This window comes from Hyla sarda, unplaced genomic scaffold (genome assembly GCF_029499605.1).
Source record: "Hyla sarda isolate aHylSar1 unplaced genomic scaffold, aHylSar1.hap1 scaffold_140, whole genome shotgun sequence".
NCBI lineage: Eukaryota > Metazoa > Chordata > Amphibia > Anura > Hylidae > Hyla > Hyla sarda.
In genome coordinates this window covers 34,500-57,500 of record NW_026608029.1, presented here as the reverse complement: position 1 = coordinate 57,500, position 23,001 = coordinate 34,500, and the positions used below count along the sequence as shown (strand labels likewise).

General features: G+C 42.1%; 6 pseudogenes; all 6 read right to left on the bottom strand.

The window, feature by feature from the left end:
• Positions 1 to 3,967: 3,967 nt before the first annotated feature.
• LOC130306736 (U2 spliceosomal RNA) lies at positions 3,968 to 4,070 on the bottom strand (annotated as a pseudogene).
• Positions 4,071 to 5,586: 1,516 nt separating this feature from the next.
• LOC130306741 (U2 spliceosomal RNA) lies at positions 5,587 to 5,689 on the bottom strand (annotated as a pseudogene).
• Positions 5,690 to 10,402: 4,713 nt separating this feature from the next.
• Positions 10,403 to 10,505, bottom strand: LOC130306744 (U2 spliceosomal RNA; annotated as a pseudogene).
• Positions 10,506 to 15,151: 4,646 nt separating this feature from the next.
• Positions 15,152 to 15,254, bottom strand: LOC130306739 (U2 spliceosomal RNA; annotated as a pseudogene).
• A 3,137-nt stretch (positions 15,255 to 18,391) lies between these two features.
• On the bottom strand, positions 18,392 to 18,494 carry LOC130306742 (U2 spliceosomal RNA; annotated as a pseudogene).
• Positions 18,495 to 19,992: 1,498 nt separating this feature from the next.
• On the bottom strand, positions 19,993 to 20,095 carry LOC130306737 (U2 spliceosomal RNA; annotated as a pseudogene).
• Positions 20,096 to 23,001: the final 2,906 nt, after the last annotated feature.

Here is a 23,001-nt window from a genome sequence, read left to right as displayed (position 1 = left end):
CTCTCTCTATATGTATATATATATATATATATATATATATATATATATATATATAATTTTTTTTTCTTTTAAATATATATATATATATATATATATATACATATATAGAGAGAGAGAGAGATGGAAATACTTTTTTAAACATGTTTTCACCTTTTTTTTACCTTCTTTTTTTCTTCTCTCCATGTTTTCCTTCTTTCCTCCTTTTTTCCTATGCTGCTGCTTCTTATTTTTCTTCTTTTTCAGACCCTATCATTGCACTATTGCTTATTCAATACCACCAGCAGATGGAGACACTATATTACAACATTAGTTGTGAGCAGCAGTTTGTACAAACAAATGCCTCATAGCTGATGTCTTATCCATTATTGCAATGGATGGCTGGCTGGCAACATTTGTTTTAATTATTCCAATACCACAGTACCAATGCATGGTCAATTAACAAGATTCAGCACCCACTACCTGAAAGACAGCTACCTATCATGTCATGTCCAACCTGCACAGGTGTGCTGGTTGCTGAGCTTATTCAATTAAAGAGGACATTCAGCAGCAGCAGTCCTGTGCCTGGTCGCTCCAACAGGGGCCAGACACAAGCGGCACCACCTATTGTCTTTTGCCTGCAGTAGGGGCCCACTGGACTAGCCAGCAAGCAGCTGCAGCAGTAAATAAACAGGTAATCTTTCTTTCCAACACTGAACCCTGGTGGTGCACTTAATATATGCTACCAGATAGGGGACATATCAGATAGTAAACTGATATAAACAGACACCACATTTGATACCAGCCAAAAGGAAGAATGAGAAGTGATAACTGTGAAAGGGGAGGAACCAACGCTGTCCCCTTCACATGCACCATCACTACTTGTAGGAAGGGAGGCTGGCTGGCAGCCTCCCATACACACTCTGGCTGGGTGGCAGTCACCCACCAGTACACACAGCAGACCCTAAACCCATATCATTATTGCTAAGCAGGAAGATGGGAGTCCATTTCACTCTGATGGACCATTTTTAAATGCAATCCATAACCTGGCTTTGGCAGGAACCCTTCTTACTCCTCCTACTTGCATTTGATACTGGGTTTAGGATCTGCATAGGAAACACACACACACACACACACAAGCACACACTTACCTGTGTTGCCTGCTGACGCCACCTTGGCTGTCCCCAAACGGAATAAAACCAACAGCCACGGGAAGCTGTAAGGATAGAGGACATACCTGCATCCTATTGGACTCACTTGTCTTGGTTAAATCCAGCTTATTTGAAAACCTATGGATCTGCTGCTTCTGCTCATGGCAGTGCTGCTTCTGACAAGGCTGTTCTTTGGTGGGCCTAGGTGACATCACAATCTCCATGGTTACATACACAACAAAGGTCAGATGTTGTTTACACCTGGCCATGCCAGTGGTATTGAGTAGCATATCACACTGCTAAGGGTCCTGGATGCAACAATCTTTCAATGGGGAATAGCAGCACTGAGTTTGTCAAGTGCACCCATGTTTGCAACTCCAACAATACACACATATGTATGTATGTATGTAATGTATGTATGTAATGTATGTAATGTATGTTATGTATGTATCTATCTATCTATCTCTTTCTCTCTTTCTATATGTATATATATATATATATATATATATAATTTTTTTTTCTTTTAAATATATATATATATATATATATATATATATATACACATATATATAGAGAGAGAGAGAGATGGAAATACTTTTTTAAACATGTTTTCACCTTTTTTTTTAACCTTCTTTTTTTCTTCTCTCCATGTTTTCCTTCTTTCCTCCTTTTTTCCTATGCTGCTGCTTCTTATTTTTCTTCTTTTTCAGACCCTATCATTGCACTATTGCTTATTCAATACCACCAGCAGATGGAGACACTATATTACAACATTAGTTGTGAGCAGCAGTTTGTACAAACAAATGCCTCATAGCTGATGTCCTATCCATTATTGCAATGGATGGTTGGCTGGCAACATTTGTTTTTATTATTCCAATACCACAGTACCAATGCATGGTCAATCAACAGCAATGACACCCCCATGTCAATTAACAAGATTCAGCACCCACTACCTGAAAGACAGCTACCTATCATGTCATGTCCAACCTGCACAGGTGTGCTGGTTGCTGAGCTTATTCAATTAAAGAGGACATTCAGCAGCAGCAGTCCTGTGCCTGGTCGCTGCAACAGGGGCCAGACACAAGCGGCACCACCTATTGTCTTTTGCCTGCAGTAGGGGCCCACTGGACTAGCCTGCAAGCAGCTGCAGCAGAAAATAAACAGGTAATCTTTCTTTCCAAAACTGAACCCTGGTGGTGCACTTAATATATGCTACCAGATAGGGGACATATCAGATAGTAAACTGATATAAACAGACACCACATTTGATACCAGCCAAAAGGAAGAATGAGAAGTGATAACTGTGAAAGGGGAGGAACCAACGCTGTCCCCTTCACATGCACCATCACTACTTGTAGGAAGGTAGGCTGGCTGGCAGCCTCCCATACACACTCTGGCTGGGTGGCAGTCACCCACCAGTACACACAGCAGGCCCTAAACCCATATCATTATTGCTAAGCAGGAAGATGGGAGTCCATTTCACTCTGATGGACCATTTTTAAATGCAATCCATAACCTGGCTTTGGCAGGAACCCTTCTTACTCCTCCTACTTGCATTTGATACTGGGTTTAGGATCTGCATAGGAAACACACACACACACACACACACACACACACACACACAAGCACACACTTACCTGTGTTGCCTGCTGACGCCTCCTTGGCTGTCCCCAAACGGTATAAAACCAACAGCCACGGGAAGCTGTAAGGATAGAGGACATACCTGCATCCTATTGGACTCACTTGTCTTGGTTAAATCCAGCTTATTTGAAAACTTATGGTGCTGCTGCTTCTGATCATGGCAGTGCTGCTTCTGACAAGGCTGTTCTTTGGTGGGCCTAGGTGACATCACAATCTCCATGGTTACATACACAACAAAGGTCAGATGTTGTTTACACCTGGCCATGCCAGTGGTATTGAGTAGCATATCACAGTGCTAAGGGTCCTGGATGCAACAATCTTTCAATGGGGAATAGCCGCACTGAGTTTGTCAAGTGCACCCATGTTTGCAACACCAACAATACACACATATGTATGTATGTTGTATGTATGTATGTATGTATGTATGTGTATCTATCTATCTATCTATCTATCTATCTCTTTCTCTCTCTCTATATGTATATATATATATATATATATATATATATATATATAATTTTTTTTTCTTTTAAATATATATATATATATATATATATATATATATATATATATATATATATACATATATAGAGAGAGAGAGATGGAAATACTTTTTTAAACATGTTTTCACCTTTTTTTTACCTTCTTTTTTTCTTCTCTCCATGTTTTCCTTCTTTCCTCCTTTTTTCCTATGCTGCTGCTTCTTATTTTACTCCTTTTTCAGACCCTATCATTGCACTATTGCTTATTCAATACCACCAGCAGATGGAGACACTATATTACAACATTAGTCGTGAGCAGCAGTTTGTACAAACAAATGCCTCATAGCTGATGTCCTATCCATTATTGCAATGGATGGCTGGCTGGCAACATTTGTTTTAATTATTCCAATACCACAGTACCAATGCATGGTCAATCAACAGCAATGACACCCCCATGTCAATTAACAAGATTCAGCACCCACTACCTGAAAGACAGCTACCTATCATGTCATGTCCAACCTGCACAGGTGTGCTGGTTGCTGAGCTTATTCAATTAAAAAGGACATTCAGCAGCAGCAGTCCTGTGCCTGGTCGCTCCAACAGGGGCCAGACACAAGCGGCACCACCTATTGTCTTTTGCCTGCAGTAGGGGCCCACTGGACTAGCCAGCAAGCAGCTGCAGCAAATAAACAGGTAATCTTTCTTTCCAACACTGAACCCTGGTGGTGCATTTAATATATGCTACCAGATAGGGGACATATCAGATATTAAACTGATATAAACAGACACCACATTTGATACCAGCCAAAAGGAAGAATGAGAAGTGATAACTGCGAAAGGGGAGGAACCAACGCTGTCCCCTTCACATGCACCATCACTACTTGTAGGAAGGTAGGCTGGCTGGCAGCCTCCCATACACACTCTGGCTGGGTGGCAGTCACCCACCAGTACACACAGCAGGCCCTAAACCCATATCATTATTGCTAAGCAGGAAGATGGGAGTCCATTTCACTCTGATGGACCATTTTTAAATGCAATCCATAACCTGGCTTTGGCAGGAACCCTTCTTACTCCTCCTACTTGCATTTGATACTGGGTTTAGGATCTGCATAGGAAACACACACACACACACACACACACACACACACAAGCACACACTTACCTGTGTTGCCTGCTGACGCCTCCTTGGCTGTCCCCAAACGGTATAAAACCAACAGCCACGGGAAGCTGTAAGGATAGAGGACATACCTGCATCCTATTGGACTCACTTGTCTTGGTTAAATCCAGCTTATTTGAAAACCTATGGATCTGCTGCTTCTGCTCATGGCAGTGCTGCTTCTGACAAGGCTGTTCTTTGGTGGGCCTAGGTGACATCACAATCTCCATGGTTACATACACAACAAAGGTCAGATGTTGTTTACACCTGGCTATGCCAGTGGTATTGAGTAGCATATCACAGTGCTAAGGGTCCTGGATGCAACAATCTTTCAATGGGGAATAGCCGCACTGAGTTTGTCAAGTGCACCCATGTTTGCAACTCCAACAATACACACATATGTATGTATGTATGTATGTTGTATGTATGTATGTATGTATGTATGTATGTGTATCTATCTATCTATCTATCTCTTTCTCTCTCTCTATATGTATATATATATATATATATATATATAATTTTTTTTCTTTTAAATATATATATATATATATATATATACATATATAGAGAGAGAGAGAGATGGAAATACTTTTTTAAACATGTTTTCACCTTTTTTTTACCTTCTTTTTTTCTTCTCTCCATGTTTTCCTTCTTTCCTCCTTTTTTCCTATGCTGCTGCTTCTTATTTTACTCCTTTTTCAGACCCTATCATTGCACTATTGCTTATTCAATACCACCAGCAGATGGAGACACTATATTACAACATTAGTCGTGAGCAGCAGTTTGTACAAACAAATGCCTCATAGCTGATGTCCTATCCATTATTGCAATGGATGGCTGGCTGGCAACATTTGTTTTAATTATTCCAATACCACAGTACCAATGCATGGTCAATCAACAGCAATGACACCCCCATGTCAATTAACAAGATTCAGCACCCACTACCTGAAAGACAGCTACCTATCATGTCATGTCCAACCTGCACAGGTGTGCTGGTTGCTGAGCTTATTCAATTAAAGAGGACATTCAGCAGCAGCAGTCCTGTGCCTGGTCGCTCCAACAGGGGCCAGACACAAGCGGCACCACCTATTGTCTTTTGCCTGCAGTAGGGGCCCACTGGACTAGCCAGCAAGCAGCTGCAGCAGTAAATAAACAGGTAATCTTTCTTTCCAACACTGAACCCTGGTGGTGCATTTAATATATGCTACCAGATAGGGGACATATCAGATATTAAACTGATATAAACAGACACCACAATTGATACCAGCCAAAAGGAAGAATGAGAAGTGATAACTGTGAAAGGGGAGGAACCAACGCTGTCCCCTTCACATGCACCATCACTACTTGTAGGAAGGGAGGCTGGCTGGCAGCCTCCCATACACACTCTGGCTGGGTGGCAGTCACCCACCAGTACACACAGCAGACCCTAAACCCATATCATTATTGCTAAGCAGGAAGATGGGAGTCCATTTCACTCTGATGGACCATTTTTAAATGCAATCCATAACCTGGCTTTGGCAGGAACCCTTCTTACTCCTCCTACTTGCATTTGATACTGGGTTTAGGATCTGCATAGGAAACACACACACACACACACACACACACACAAGCACACACTTACCTGTGTTGCCTGCTGACGCCTCCTTGGCTGTCCCCAAACGGTATAAAACCAACAGCCACGGGAAGCTGTAAGGATAGAGGACATACCTGCATCCTATTGGACTCACTTGTCTTGGTTAAATTCAGCTTATTTGAAAACCTATGGATCTGCTGCTTCTGCTCATGGCAGTGCTGCTTCTGACAAGGCTGTTCTTTGGTGGGCCTAGGTGACATCACAATCTCCATGGTTACATACACAACAAAGGTCAGATGTTGTTTACACCTGGCCATGCCAGTGGTATTGAGTAGCATATCACAGTGCTAAGGGTCCTGGATGCAACAATCTTTCAATGGGGAATAGCCGCACTGAGTTTGTCAAGTGCACCCATGTTTGCAACTCCAACAATACACACATATGTATGTATGTATGTATGTATGTATGTATGTATGTATGTATGTATCTATCTATCTATCTATCTATCTATCTATCTCTTTCTCTCTTTCTATATGTATATATATATATATATATATATATATATATAGAGAGAGAGAGAGAGAGAGAGAGAGAGAGATGGAAATACTTTTTTAAACATGTTTTCACCTTTTTTTTTAACCTTCTTTTTTTCTTCTCTCCCGGTTTTCCTTCTTTCCTCCTTTTTTCCTATGCTGCTGCTTCTTATTTTTCTTCTTTTTCAGACCCTATCATTGCACTATTGCTTATTCAATACCACCAGCAGATGGAGACACTATATTACAACATTAGTTGTGAGCAGCAGTTTGTACAAACAAATGCCTCATAGCTGATGTCCTATCCATTATTGCAATGGATGGTTGGCTGGCAACATTTGTTTTTATTATTCCAATACCACAGTACCAATGCATGGTCAATCAACAGCAATGACACCCCCATGTCAATTAACAAGATTCAGCACCCACTACCTGAAAGACAGCTACCTATCATGTCATGTCCAACCTGCTCAGGTGTGCTGGTTGCTGAGCTTATTCAATTAAAGAGGACATTCAGCAGCAGCAGTCCTGTGCCTGGTCGCTCCAACAGGGGCCAGACACAAGCGGCACCACCTATTGTCTTTTGCCTGCAGTAGGGGCCCACTGGACTAGCCAGCAAGCAGCTGCAGCAGTAAATAAACAGGTAATCTTTCTTTCCAACACTGAACCCTGGTGGTGCACTTAATATATGCTACCAGATAGGGGACATATCAGATATTAAACTGATATAAACAGACACCACATTTGATACCAGCCAAAAGGAAGAATGAGAAGTGATAACTGTGAAAGGGGAGGAACCAACGCTGTCCCCTTCACATGCACCATCACTACTTGTAGGAAGGGAGGCTGGCTGGCAGCCTCCCATACACACTCTGGCTGGGTGGCAGTCACCCACCAGTACACACAGCAGGCCCTAAACCCATATCGATATTGCTAAGCAGGAAGATGGGAGTCCATTTCACTCTGATGGACCATTTTTAAATGCAATCCATAACCTGGCTTTGGCAGGAACCCTTCTTACTCCTCCTACTTGCATTTGATACTGGGTTTAGGATCTGCATAGGAAACACACACACACACACACACACACACACAAGCACACACTTACCTGTGTTGCCTGCTGACGCCTCCTTGGCTGTCCCCAAACGGTATAAAACCACCAGCCACGGGAAGCTGTAAGGATAGAGGACATACCTGCATCCTATTGGACTCACTTGTCTTGGTTAAATCCAGCTTATTTGAAAACCTATGGATCTGCTGCTTCTGCTCATGGCAGTGCTGCTTCTGACAAGGCTGTTCTTTGGTGGGCCTAGGTGACATCACAATCTCCATGGTTACATACACAACAAAGGTCAGATGTTGTTTACACCTGGCCATGCCAGTGGTATTGAGTAGCATATCACAGTGCTAAGGGTCCTGGATGCAACAATCTTTCAATGGGGAATAGCCGCACTGAGTTTGTCAAGTGCACCCATGTTTGCAACTCCAACAATACACACATATGTATGTATGTATGTATGTATGTATCTATGTATCTATCTATCTATCTATCTATCTATCTATCTCTTTCTCTCTTTCTATATGTATATATATATATATATAGAGAGAGAGAGAGAGAGAGAGAGAGAGAGAGAGAGAGAGAGAGAGAGAGAGAGAGAGAGAGAGAGAGAGAGAGAGATGGAAATACTTTTTTAAACATGTTTTCACCTTTTTTTTTAACCTTCTTTTTTTCTTCTCTCCATGTTTTCCTTCTTTCCTCCTTTTTTCCTATGCTGCTGCTTCTTATTTTTCTTCTTTTTCAGACCCTATCATTGCACTATTGCTTATTCAATACCACCAGCAGATGGAGACACTATATTACAACATTAGTTGTGAGCAGCAGTTTGTACAAACAAATGCCTCATAGCTGATGTCCTATCCATTATTGCAATGGATGGTTGGCTGGCAACATTTGTTTTTATTATTCCAATACCACAGTACCAATGCATGGTCAATCAACAGCAATGACACCCCCATGTCAATTAACAAGATTCAGCACCCACTACCTGAAAGACAGCTACCTATCATGTCATGTCCAACCTGCACAGGTGTGCTGGTTGCTGAGCTTATTCAATTAAAGAGGACATTCAGCAGCAGCAGTCCTGTGCCTGGTCGCTCCAACAGGGGCCAGACACAAGCGGCACCACCTATTGTCTTTTGCCTGCAGTAGGGGCCCACTGGACTAGCCAGCAAGCAGCTGCAGCAGTAAATAAACAGGTAATCTTTCTTTCCAACACTGAACCCTGGTGGTGCACTTAATATATGCTACCAGATAGGGGACATATCAGATATTAAACTAATATAAACAGACACCACATTTGATACCAGCCAAAAGGAAGAATGAGAAGTGATAACTGTGAAATGGGAGGAACCAACGCTGTCCCCTTCACATGCACCATCACTACTTGTAGGAAGGGAGGCTGGCTGGCAACCTCCCATACACACTCTGGCTGGGTGGCAGTCACCCACCAGTACACACAGCAGACCCTAAACCCATATCATTATTGCTAAGCAGGAAGATGGGAGTCCATTTCACTCTGATGGACCATTTTTAAATGCAATCCATAACCTGGCTTTGGAAGGAACCCTTCTTACTCCTCCTACTTGCATTTGATACTGGGTTTAGGATCTGCATAGGAAACACACACACACACACACACAAGCACACACTTACCTGTGTTGCCTGCTGACGCCTCCTTGGCTGTCCCCAAACGGTATAAAACCAACAGCCACGGGAAGCTGTAAGGATAGAGGACATACCTGCATCCTATTGGACTCACTTGTCTTGGTTAAATCCAGCTTATTTGAAAACCTATGGATCTGCTGCTTCTGCTCATGGCAGTGCTGCTTCTGACAAGGCTGTTCTTTGGTGGGCCTAGGTGACATCACAATCTCCATGGTTACATACACAACAAAGGTCAGATGTTGTTTACACCTGGCCATGCCAGTGGTATTGAGTAGCATATCACAGTGCTAAGGGTCCTGGATGCAACAATCTTTCAATGGGGAATAGCCGCACTGAGTTTGTCAAGTGCACCCATGTTTGCAACTCCAACAATACACACATATGTATGTATGTATGTATGTTGTATGTATGTATGTATGTATGTGTATCTATCTATCTATCTATCTCTTTCTCTCTCTCTATATGTATATATATATATATATATATAATTTTTTTTCTTTTAAATATATATATATATATATATATATATATATATATATATATATACATATATAGAGAGAGAGAGAGATGGAAATACTTTTTTAAACATGTTTTCACCTTTTTTTTACCTTCTTTTTTTCTTCTCTCCATGTTTTCCTTCTTTCCTCCTTTTTTCCTATGCTGCTGCTTCTTATTTTACTCCTTTTTCAGACCCTATCATTGCACTATTGCTTATTCAATACCACCAGCAGATGGAGACACTATATTACAACATTAGTCGTGAGCAGCAGTTTGTACAAACAAATGCCTCATAGCTGATGTCCTATCCATTATTGCAATGGATGGCTGGCTGGCAACATTTGTTTTAATTATTCCAATACCACAGTACCAATGCATGGTCAATCAACAGCAATGACACCCCCATGTCAATTAACAAGATTCAGCACCCACTACCTGAAAGACAGCTACCTATCATGTCATGTCCAACCTGCACAGGTGTGCTGGTTGCTGAGCTTATTCAATTAAAGAGGACATTCAGCAGCAGCAGTCCTGTGCCTGGTCACTCCAACAGGGGCCAGACACAAGCGGCACCACCTATTGTCTTTTGCCTGCAGTAGGGGCCCACTGGACTAGCCAGCAAGCAGCTGCAGCAAATAAACAGGTAATCTTTCTTTCCAACACTGAACCCTGGTGGTGCATTTAATATATGCTACCAGATAGGGGACATATCAGATATTAAACTGATATAAACAGACACCACATTTGATACCAGCCAAAAGGAAGAATGAGAAGTGATAACTGTGAAAGGGGAGGAACCAACGCTGTCCCCTTCACATGCACCATCACTACTTGTTGGAAGGTAGGCTGGCTGGCAGCCTCCCATACACACTCTGGCTGGGTGGCAGTCACCCACCAGTACACACAGCAGGCCCTAAACCCATATCATTATTGCTAAGCAGGAAGATGGGAGTCCATTTCCCTCTGATGGACCATTTTTAAATGCAATCCATAACCTGGCTTTGGCAGGAACCCTTCTTACTCCTCCTACTTGCATTTGATACTGGGTTTAGGATCTGCATAGGAAACACACACACACACACACACACACACACACAAGCACACACTTACCTGTGTTGCCTGCTGACGCCTCCTTGGCTGTCCCCAAACGGTATAAAACCAACAGCCACGGGAAGCTGTAAGGATAGAGGACATACCTGCATCCTATTGGACTCACTTGTCTTGGTTAAATCCAGCTTATTTGAAAACCTATGGATCTGCTGCTTCTGCTCATGGCAGTGCTGCTTCTGACAAGGCTGTTCTTTGGTGGGCCTAGGTGACATCACAATCTCCATGGTTACATACACAACAAAGGTCAGATGTTGTTTACACCTGGCCATGCCAGTGGTATTGAGTAGCATATCACAGTGCTAAGGGTCCTGGATGCAACAATCTTTCAATGGGGAATAGCCGCACTGAGTTTGTCAAGTGCACCCATGTTTGCAACTCCAACAATACACACATATGTATGTATGTATGTATGTATGTATGTATCTATCTATCTATCTATCTATCTCTTTCTCTCTTTCTATATGTATATATATATATATATATATATATATAGAGAGAGAGAGAGAGAGAGAGAGAGAGAGAGATGGAAATACTTTTTTAAACATGTTTTCACCTTTTTTTTTAACCTTCTTTTTTTCTTCTCTCCATGTTTTCCTTCTTTCCTCCTTTTTTCCTATGCTGCTGCTTCTTATTTTTCTTCTTTTTCAAACCCTATCATTGCACTATTGCTTATTCAATACCACCAGCAGATGGAGACACTATATTACAACATTAGTTGTGAGCAGCAGTTTGTACAAACAAATGCCTCATAGCTGATGTCCTATCCATTATTGCAATGGATGGTTGGCTGGCAACATTTGTTTTTATTATTCCAATACCACAGTACCAATGCATGGTCAATCAACAGCAATGACACCCCCATGTCAATTAACAAGATTCAGCACCCACTACCTGAAAGACAGCTACCTATCATGTCATGTCCAACCTGCACAGGTGTGCTGGTTGCTGAGCTTATTCAATTAAAGAGGACATTCAGCAGCAGCAGTCCTGTGCCTGGTCGCTCCAACAGGGGCCAGACACAAGCGGCACCACCTATTGTCTTTTGCCTGCAGTAGGGGCCCACTGGACTAGCCAGCAAGCAGCTGCAGCAGTAAATAAACAGGTAATCTTTCTTTCCAACACTGAACCCTGGTGGTGCACTTAATATATGCTACCAGATAGGGGACATATCAGATATTAAACTGATATAAACAGACACCACATTTGATACCAGCCAAAAGGAAGAATGAGAAGTGATAACTGTGAAAGGGGAGGAACCAACGCTGTCCCCTTCACATGCACCATCACTACTTGTAGGAAGGTAGGCTGGCTGTCAGCCTCCCATACACACTCTGGCTGGGTGGCAGTCACCCACCAGTACACACAGCAGGCCCTAAACCCATATCATTATTGCTAAGCAGGAAGATGGGAGTCGATTTCACTCTGATGGACCATTTTTAAATGCAATCCATAACCTGGCTTTGGCAGGAACCCTTCTTACTCCTCCTACTTGCATTTGATACTGGGTTTAGGATCTGCATAGGAAACACACACACACACACACACACACACACACACACAAGCACACACTTACCTGTGTTGTCTGCTGACGCCTCCTTGGCTGTCCCCAAACGGTATAAAACCAACAGCCACGGGAAGCTGTAAGGATAGAGGACATACCTGCATCCTATTGGACTCACTTGTCTTGGTTAAATCCAGCTTATTTGAAAACTTATGGTGCTGCTGCTTCTGATCATGGCAGTGCTGCTTCTGACAAGGCTGTTCTTTGGTGGGCCTAGGTGACATCACAATCTCCATGGTTACATACACAACAAAGGTCAGATGTTGTTTACACCTGGCCATGCCAGTGGTATTGAGTAGCATATCACAGTGCTAAGGGTCCTGGATGCAACAATCTTTCAATGGGGAATAGCCGCACTGAGTTTGTCAAGTGCACCCATGTTTGCAACTCCAACAATACACACATATATATGTATGTATGTATGTTGTATGTATGTATGTATGTATGTATGTATGTATGTGTATCTATCTATCTATCTATCTCTTTCTCTCTCTCTATATGTATATATATATATATATATATATATATATATATAATTTTTTTTTCTTTTAAATATATATATATATATATATATATATATATATACATATATAGAGAGAGAGAGATGGAAATACTTTTTTAAACATGTTTTCACCTTATTTTTACCTTCTTTTTTTCTTCTCTCCATGTTTTCCTTCTTTCCTCCTTTTTTCCTATGCTGCTGCTTCTTATTTTTCTTCTTTTTCAGACCCTATCATTGCACTATTGCTTATTCAATACCACCAGCAGATGGAGACACTATATTACAACATTAGTTGTGAGCAGCAGTTTGTACAAACAAATGCCTCATAGCTGATGTCCTATCCATTATTGCAATGGATGGCTGGCTGGCAACATTTGTTTTAATTATTCCAATACCACAGTACCAATGCATGGTCAATTAACAAGATTCAGCACCCACTACCTGAAAGACAGCTACCTATCATGTCATGTCCAACCTGCACAGGTGTGCTGGTTGCTGAGCTTATTCAATTAAAGAGGACATTCAGCAGCAGCAGTCCTGTGCCTGGTCGCTCCAACAGGGGCCAGACACAAGCGGCACCACCTATTGTCTTTTGCCTGCAGTAGGGGCCCACTGGACTAGCCAGCAAGCAGCTGCAGCAAATAAACAGGTAATCTTTCTTTCCAACACTGAACCCTGGTGGTGCACTTAATATATGCTACCAGATAGGGGACATATCAGATATTAAACTGATATAAACAGACACCACATTTGATACCAGCCAAAAGGAAGAATGAGAAGTGATAACTGTGAAAGGGGAGGAACCAACGCTGTCCCCTTCACATGAACCATCACTACTTGTAGGAAGGGAGGCTGGCTGGCAGCCTCCCATACACACTCTGGCTGGGTGGCAGTCACCCACCAGTACACACAGCAGACCCTAAACCCATATCATTATTGCTAAGCAGGAAGATGGGAGTCCATTTCACTCTGATGGACCATTTTTAAATGCAATCCATAACCTGGATTTGGCAGGAACCCTTCTTACTCCTCCTACTTGCATTTGATACTGGGTTTAGGATCTGCATAGGAAACACACACACACACACACACACAAGCACACACTTACCTGTGTTGCCTGCTGACGCCTCCTTGGCTGTCCCCAAACGGTATAAAACCAACAGCCACGGGAAGCTGTAAGGATAGAGGACATACCTGCATCCTATTGGACTCACTTGTCTTGGTTAAATCCAGCTTATTTGAAAACCTATGGATCTGCTGCTTCTGCTCATGGCAGTGCTGCTTCTGACAAGGCTGTTCTTTGGTGGGCCTAGGTGACATCACAATCTCCATGGTTACATACACAACAAAGGTCAGATGTTGTTTACACCTGGCCATGCCAGTGGTATTGAGTAGCATATCACAGTGCTAAGGTTCCTGGATGCAACAATCTTTCAATGGGGAATAGCCGCACTGAGTTTGTCAAGTGCACCCATGTTTGCAACTCCAACAATACACACATATGTATGTATGTATGTATGTATGTATGTATGTATGTATCTATCTATCTATCTATCTCTTTCTCTCTTTCTATATGTATATATATATATATAGAGAGAGAGAGAGAGAGAGAGAGAGAGAGAGAGAGAGAGAGAGAGAGAGATGGAAATACTTTTTTAAACATGTTTTCACCTTTTTTTTAACCTTCTTTTTTTCTTCTCTCCATGTTTTCCTTCTTTCCTCCTTTTTTCCTATGCTGCTGCTTCTTATTTTTCTTCTTTTTCAGACCCTATCATTGCACTATTGCTTATTCAATACCACCAGCAGATGGAGACACTATATTACAACATTAGTTGTGAGCAGCAGTTTGTACAAACAAATGCCTCATAGCTGATGTCCTATCCATTATTGCAATGGATGGTTGGCTGGCAACATTTGTTTTTATTATTCCAATACCACAGTACCAATGCATGGTCAATCAACAGCAATGACACCCCCATGTCAATTAACAAGATTCAGCACCCACTACCTGAAAGACAGCTACCTATCATGTCATGTCCAACCTGCACAGGTGTGCTGGTTGCTGAGCTTATTCAATTAAAGAGGACATTCAGCAGCAGCAGTCCTGTGCCTGGTCGCTCCAACAGGGGCCAGACACAAGCGGCACCACCTATTGTCTTTTGCCTGCAGTAGGGGCCCACTGGACTAGCCAGCAAGCAGCTGCAGCAGTAAATAAACAGATAATCTTTCTTTCCAACACTGAACCCTGGTGGTGCACTTAATATATGCTACCAGATAGGGGACATATCAGATATTAAACTGATATAAACAGACACAACATTTGATACCAGCCAAAAGGAAGAATGAGAAGTGATAACTGTGAAAGGGGAGGAACCAACGCTGTCCCCTTCACATGCACCATCACTACTTGTAGGAAGGTAGGCTGGCTGGCAGCCTCCCATACACACTCTGGCTGGGTGGCAGTCACCCACCAGTACACACAGCAGGCCCTAAACCCATATCATTATTGCTAAGCAGGAAGATGGGAGTCCATTTCACTCTGATGGACCATTTTTAAATGCAATCCATAACCTGGCTTTGGCAGGAACCCTTCTTACTCCTCCTACTTGCATTTGATACTGGGTTTAGGATCTGCATAGGAAACACACACACACACACACACACACACACAAGCACACACTTACCTGTGTTGTCTGCTGACGCCTCCTTGGCTGTCCCCAAACGGTATAAAACCAACAGCCACGGGAAGCTGTAAGGATAGAGGACATACCTGCATCCTATTGGACTCACTTGTCTTGGTTAAATCCAGCTTATTTGAAAACTTATGGTGCTGCTGCTTCTGATCATGGCAGTGCTGCTTCTGACAAGGCTGTTCTTTGGTGGGCCTAGGTGACATCACAATCTCCATGGTTACATACACAACAAAGGTCAGATGTTGTTTACACCTGGCCATGCCAGTGGTATTGAGTAGCATATCACAGTGCTAAGGGTCCTGGATGCAACAATCTTTCAATGGGGAATAGCCGCACTGAGTTTGTCAAGTGCACCCATGTTTGCAACTCCAACAATACACACATATGTATGTATGTAATGTATGTAATGTAATGTATGTAATGTATGTAATGTATGTATGTATCTATCTATCTCTTTCTATATGTATATATATATATATATATATATATATATAATTTTTTTTTCTTTTAAATATATATATATATATATATATATATATATATATATACATATATAGAGAGAGAGAGAGATGGAAATACTTTTTTAAACATGTTTTCACCTTTTTTTTTAACCTTCTTTTTTTCTTCTCTCCATGTTTTCCTTCTTTCCTCCTTTTTTCCTATGCTGCTGCTTCTTATTTTTCTTCTTTTTCAGACCCTATCATTGCACTATTGCTTATTCAATACCACCAGCAGATGGAGACACTATATTACAACATTAGTTGTGAGCAGCAGTTTGTACAAACAAATGCCTCATAGCTGATGTCCTATCCATTATTGCAATGGATGGTTGGCTGGCAACATTTGTTTTTATTATTCCAATACCACAGTACCAATGCATGGTCAATCAACAGCAATGACACCCCCATGTCAATTAACAAGATTCAGCATCCACTACCTGAAAGACAGCTACCTATCATGTCATGTCCAACCTGCACAGGTGTGCTGGTTGCTGAGCTTATTCAATTAAAGAGGACATTCAGCAGCAGCAGTCCTGTGCCTGGTCGCTCCAACAGGGGCCAGACACAAGCGGCACCACCTATTGTCTTTTGCCTGCAGTAGGGGCCCACTGGACTAGCCAGCAAGCAGCTGCAGCAGTAAATAAACAGGTAATCTTTCTTTCCAACACTGAACCCTGGTGGTGCACTTAATATATGCTACCAGATAGGGGACATATCAGATATTAAACTGATATAAACAGACACCACATTTGATACCAGCCAAAAGGAAGAATGAGAAGTGATAACTGTGAAAGGGGAGGAACCAACGCTGTCCCCTTCACATGCACCATCACTACTTGTAGGAAGGGAGGCTGGCTGGCAACCTCCCATACACACTCTGGCTGGGTGGCAGTCACCCACCAGTACACACAGCAGACCCTAAACCCATATCATTATTGCTAAGCAGGAAGATGGGAGATCATTTCACTCTGATGGACCATTTTTAAATGCAATCCATAACCTGGCTTTGGAAGGAACCCTTCTTACTCCTCCTACTTGCATTTGATACTGGGTTTAGGATCTGCATAGGAAACACACACACACACACACACACACACACACACAAGCACACACTTACCTGTGTTGCCTGCTGACGCCTCCTTGGCTGTCCCCAAACGGTATAAAACCAACAGCCACGGGAAGCTGTAAGGATAGAGGACATACCTGCATCCTATTGGACTCACTTGTCTTGGTTAAATCCAGCTTATTTGAAAACCTATGGATCTGCTGCTTCTGCTCATGGCAGTGCTGCTTCTGACAAGGCTGTTCTTTGGTGGGCCTAGGTGACATCACAATCTCCATGGTTACATACACAACAAAGGTCAGATGTTGTTTACACCTGGCCATGCCAGTGGTATTGAGTAGCATATCACAGTGCTAAGGGTCCTGGATGCAACAATCTTTCAATGGGGAATAGCCGCACTGAGTTTGTCAAGTGCACCCATGTTTGCAACTCCAACAATACACACATATGTATGTATGTATGTATGTTGTATGTATGTATGTATGTATGTATGTATGTGTATCTATCTATCTATCTATCTCTTTCTCTCTCTCTATATGTATATATATATATATATATATATATAATTTTTTTTCTTTTAAATATATATATATATATATATATATATACATATATAGAGAGAGAGAGAGATGGAAATACTTTTTTAAACATGTTTTCACCTTTTTTTTACCTTCTTTTTTTCTTCTCTCCATGTTTTCCTTCTTTCCTCCTTTTTTCCTATGCTGCTGCTTCTTATTTTACTCCTTTTTCAGACCCTATCATTGCACTATTGCTAATTCAATACCACCAGCAGATGGAGACACTATATTACAACATTAGTCGTGAGCAGCAGTTTGTACAAACAAATGCCTCATAGCTGATGTCCTATCCATTATTGCAATGGATGGCTGGCTGGCAACATTTGTTTTAATTATTCCAATACCACAGTACCAATGCATGGTCAATCAACAGCAATGACACCCCCATGTCAATTAACAAGATTCAGCACCCACTACCTGAAAGACAGCTACCTATCATGTCATGTCCAACCTGCACAGGTGTGCTGGTTGCTGAGCTTATTCAATTAAAGAGGACATTCAGCAGCAGCAGTCCTGTGCCTGGTCGCTCCAACAGGGGCCAGACACAAGCGGCACCACCTATTGTCTTTTGCTTGCAGTAGGGGCCCACTGGACTAGCCAGCAAGCAGCTACAGCAAATAAACAGGTAATCTTTCTTTCCAACACTGAACCCTGGTGGTGCATTTAATATATGCTACCAGATAGGGGACATATCAGATATTAAACTGATATAAACAGACACCACATTTGATACCAGCCAAAAGGAAGAATGAGAAGTGATAACTGTGAAAGGGGAGGAACCAACGCTGTCCCCTTCACATGCACCATCACTACTTGTTGGAAGGTAGGCTGGCTGGCAGCCTCCCATACACACTCTGGCTGGGTGGCAGTCACCCACCAGTACACACAGCAGGCCCTAAACCCATATCATTATTGCTAAGCAGGAAGATGGGAGTCCATTTCCCTCTGATGGACCATTTTTAAATGCAATCCATAACCTGGCTTTGGCAGGAACCCTTCTTACTCCTCCTACTTGCATTTGATACTGGGTTTAGGATCTGCATAGGAAACACACACACACACACACACACACACACACACACACACACACACAAGCACACACTTACCTGTGTTGCCTGCTGACGCCTCCTTGGCTGTCCCCAAACGGTATAAAACCAACAGCCACGGGAAGCTGTAAGGATAGAGGACATACCTGCATCCTATTGGACTCACTTGTCTTTGTTAAATCCAGCTTATTTGAAAACCTATGGATCTGCTGCTTCTGCTCATGGCAGTGCTGCTTCTGACAAGGCTGTTCTTTGGTGGGCCTAGGTGACATCACAATCTCCATGGTTACATACACAACAAAGGTCAGATGTTGTTTACACCTGGCCATGCCAGTGGTATTGAGTAGCATATCACAGTGCTAAGGGTCCTGGATGCAACAATCTTTCAATGGGGAATAGCCGCACTGAGTTTGTCAAGTGCACCCATGTTTGCAACTCCAACAATACACACATATGTATGTATGTATGTATGTATGTATGTATGTATGTATCTATCTATCTATCTATCTATCTCTTTCTCTCTTTCTATATGTATATATATATATATGTAGAGAGAGAGAGAGAGAGAGAGAGAGAGAGAGAGAGAGAGAGAGAGAGAGAGATGGAAATACTTTTTTAAACATGTTTTCACCTTTTTTTTTAACCTTCTTTTTTTCTTCTCTCCATGTTTTCCTTCTTTCCTCCTTTTTTCCTATGTTGCTGCTTCTTATTTTTCTTCTTTTTCAGACCCTATCATTGCACTATTGCTTATTCAATACCACCAGCAGATGGAGACACTATATTACAACATTAGTTGTGAGCAGCAGTTTGTACAAACAAATGCCTCATAGCTGATGTCCTATCCATTATTGCAATGGATGGTTGGCTGGCAACATTTGTTTTTATTATTCCAATACCACAGTACCAATGCATGGTCAATCAACAGCAATGACACCCCCATGTCAATTAACAAGATTCAGCACCCACTACCTGAAAGACAGCTACCTATCATGTCATGTCCAACCTGCACAGGTGTGCTGGTTGCTGAGCTTATTCAATTAAAGAGGACATTCAGCAGCAGCAGTCCTGTGCCTGGTCGCTCCAACAGGGGCCAGACACAAGCGGCACCACCTATTGTCTTTTGCCTGCAGTAGGGGCCCACTGGACTAGCCAGCAAGCAGCTGCAGCAGTAAATAAACAGGTAATCTTTCTTTCCAACACTGAACCCTGGTGGTGCACTTAATATATGCTACCAGATAGGGTACATATCAGATATTAAACTGATATAAACAGACACCACATTTGATACCAGCCAAAAGGAAGAATGAGAAGTGATAACTGTGAAAGGGGAGGAACCAACGCTGTCCCCTTCACATGCACCATCACTACTTGTAGGAAGGTAGGCTGGCTGTCAGCCTCCCATACACACTCTGGCTGGGTGGCAGTCACCCACCAGTACACACAGCAGGCCCTAAACCCATATCATTATTGCTAAGCAGGAAGATGGGAGTCCATTTCACTCTGATGGACCATTTTTAAATGCAATCCATAACCTGGCTTTGGCAGGAACCCTTCTTACTCCTCCTACTTGCATTTGATACTGGGTTTAGGATCTGCATAGGAAACACACACACACACACACACACACACACACAAGCACACACTTACCTGTGTTGTCTGCTGACGCCTCCTTGGCTGTCCCCAAACGGTATAAAACCAACAGCCACGGGAAGCTGTAAGGATAGAGGACATACCTGCATCCTATTGGACTCACTTGTCTTGGTTAAATCCAGCTTATTTGAAAACTTATGGTGCTGCTGCTTCTGATCATGGCAGTGCTGCTTCTGACAAGGCTGTTCTTTGGTGGGCCTAGGTGACATCACAATCTCCATGGTTACATACACAACAAAGGTCAGATGTTGTTTACACCTGGCCATGCCAGTGGTATTGAGTAGCATATCACAGTGCTAAGGGTCCTGGATGCAACAATCTTTCAATGGGGAATAGCTGCACTGAGTTTGTCAAGTGCACCCATGTTTGCAACTCCAACAATACACACATATATATGTATGTATGTATGTTGTATGTATGTATGTATGTATGTATGTATGTATGTGTATCTATCTATCTATCTATCTATCTCTTTCTCTCTCTCTATATGTATATATATATATATATATATATATATATATATATATATATATAATTTTTTTTTCTTTTAAATATATATATATATATATATACATATATAGAGAGAGAGATGGAAATACTTTTTTAAACATGTTTTCACCTTTTTTTTACCTTCTTTTTTTCTTCTCTCCATGTTTTCCTTCTTTCCTCCTTTTTTCCTATGCTGCTGCTTCTTATTTTTCTTCTTTTTCAGACCCTATCATTGCACTATTGCTTATTCAATACCACCAGCAGATGGAGACACTATATTACAACATTAGTTGTGAGCAGCAGTTTGTACAAACAAATGCCTCATAGCTGATGTCCTATCCATTATTGCAATGGATGGCTGGCTGGCAACATTTGTTTTAATTATTCCAATACCACAGTACCAATGCATGGTCAATTAACAAGATTCAGCACCCACTACCTGAAAGACAGCTACCTATCATGTCATGTCCAACCTGCACAGGTGTGCTGGTTGCTGAGCTTATTCAATTAAAGAGGACATTCAGCAGCAGCAGTCCTGTGCCTGGTCGCTCCAACAGGGGCCAGACACAATCGGCACCACCTATTGTCTTTTGCCTGCAGTAGGGGCCCACTGGACTAGCCAGCAAGCAGCTGCAGCAAATAAACAGGTAATCTTTCTTTCCAACACTGAACCCTGGTGGTGCACTCAATATATGCTACCAGATAGGGGACATATCAGATATTAAACTGATATAAACAGACACCACATTTGATACCAGCCAAAAGGAAGAATGAGAAGTGATAACTGTGAAAGGGGAGGAACCAACGCTGTCCCCTTCACATGCACCATCACTACTTGTAGGAAGGGAGGCTGGCTGGCAGCCTCCCATACACACTCTGGCTGGGTGGCAGTCACCCACCAGTACACACAGCAGACCCTAAACCCATATCATTATTGCTAAGCAGGAAGATGGGAGTCCATTTCACTCTGATGGACCATTTTTAAATGCAATCCATAACCTGGATTTGGCAGGAACCCTTCTTACTCCTCCTACTTGCATTTGATACTGGGTTTAGGATCTGCATAGGAAACACACACACACACACACACACAAGCACACACTTACCTGTGTTGCCTGCTGACGCCTCCTTGGCTGTCCCCAAACGGTATAAAACCAACAGCCACGGGAAGCTGTAAGGATAGAGGACATACCTGCATCCTATTGGACTCACTTGTCTTGGTTAAATCCAGCTTATTTGAAAACCTATGGATCTGCTGCTTCTGCTCATGGCAGTGCTGCTTCTGACAAGGCTGTTCTTTGGTGGGCCTAGGTGACATCACAATCTCCATGGTTACATACACAACAAAGGTCAGATGTTGTTTACACCTGGCCATGCCAGTGGTATTGAGTAGCATATCACAGTGCTAAGGGTCCTGGATGCAACAATCTTTCAATGGGGAATAGCCGCACTGAGTTTGTCAAGTGCACCCATGTTTGCAACTCCAACAATACACACATATGTATGTATGTATGTATGTATGTATGTATGTATGTATGTATGTATCTATCTATCTATCTATCTATCTCTTTCTCTCTTTCTATATGTATATATATATATATATAGAGAGAGAGAGAGAGAGAGAGAGAGAGAGAGAGAGAGAGAGAGAGAGAGATGGAAATACTTTTTTAAACATGTTTTCACCTTTTTTTTAACCTTCTTTTTTTCTTCTCTCCATGTTTTCCTTCTTTCCTCCTTTTTTCCTATGCTGCTGCTTCTTATTTTTCTTCTTTTTCAGACCCTATCATTGCACTATTGCTTATTCAATACCACCAGCAGATGGAGATACTATATTACAACATTAGTTGTGAGCAGCAGTTTGTACAAACAAATGCCTCATAGCTGATGTCCTATCCATTATTGCAATGGATGGTTGGCTGGCAACATTTGTTTTTATTATTCCAATACCACAGTACCAATGCATGGTCAATCAACAGCAATGACACCCCCATGTCAATTAACAAGATTCAGCACCCACTACCTGAAAGACAGCTACCTATCATGTCCAACCTGCACAGGTGTGCTGGTTGCTGAGCTT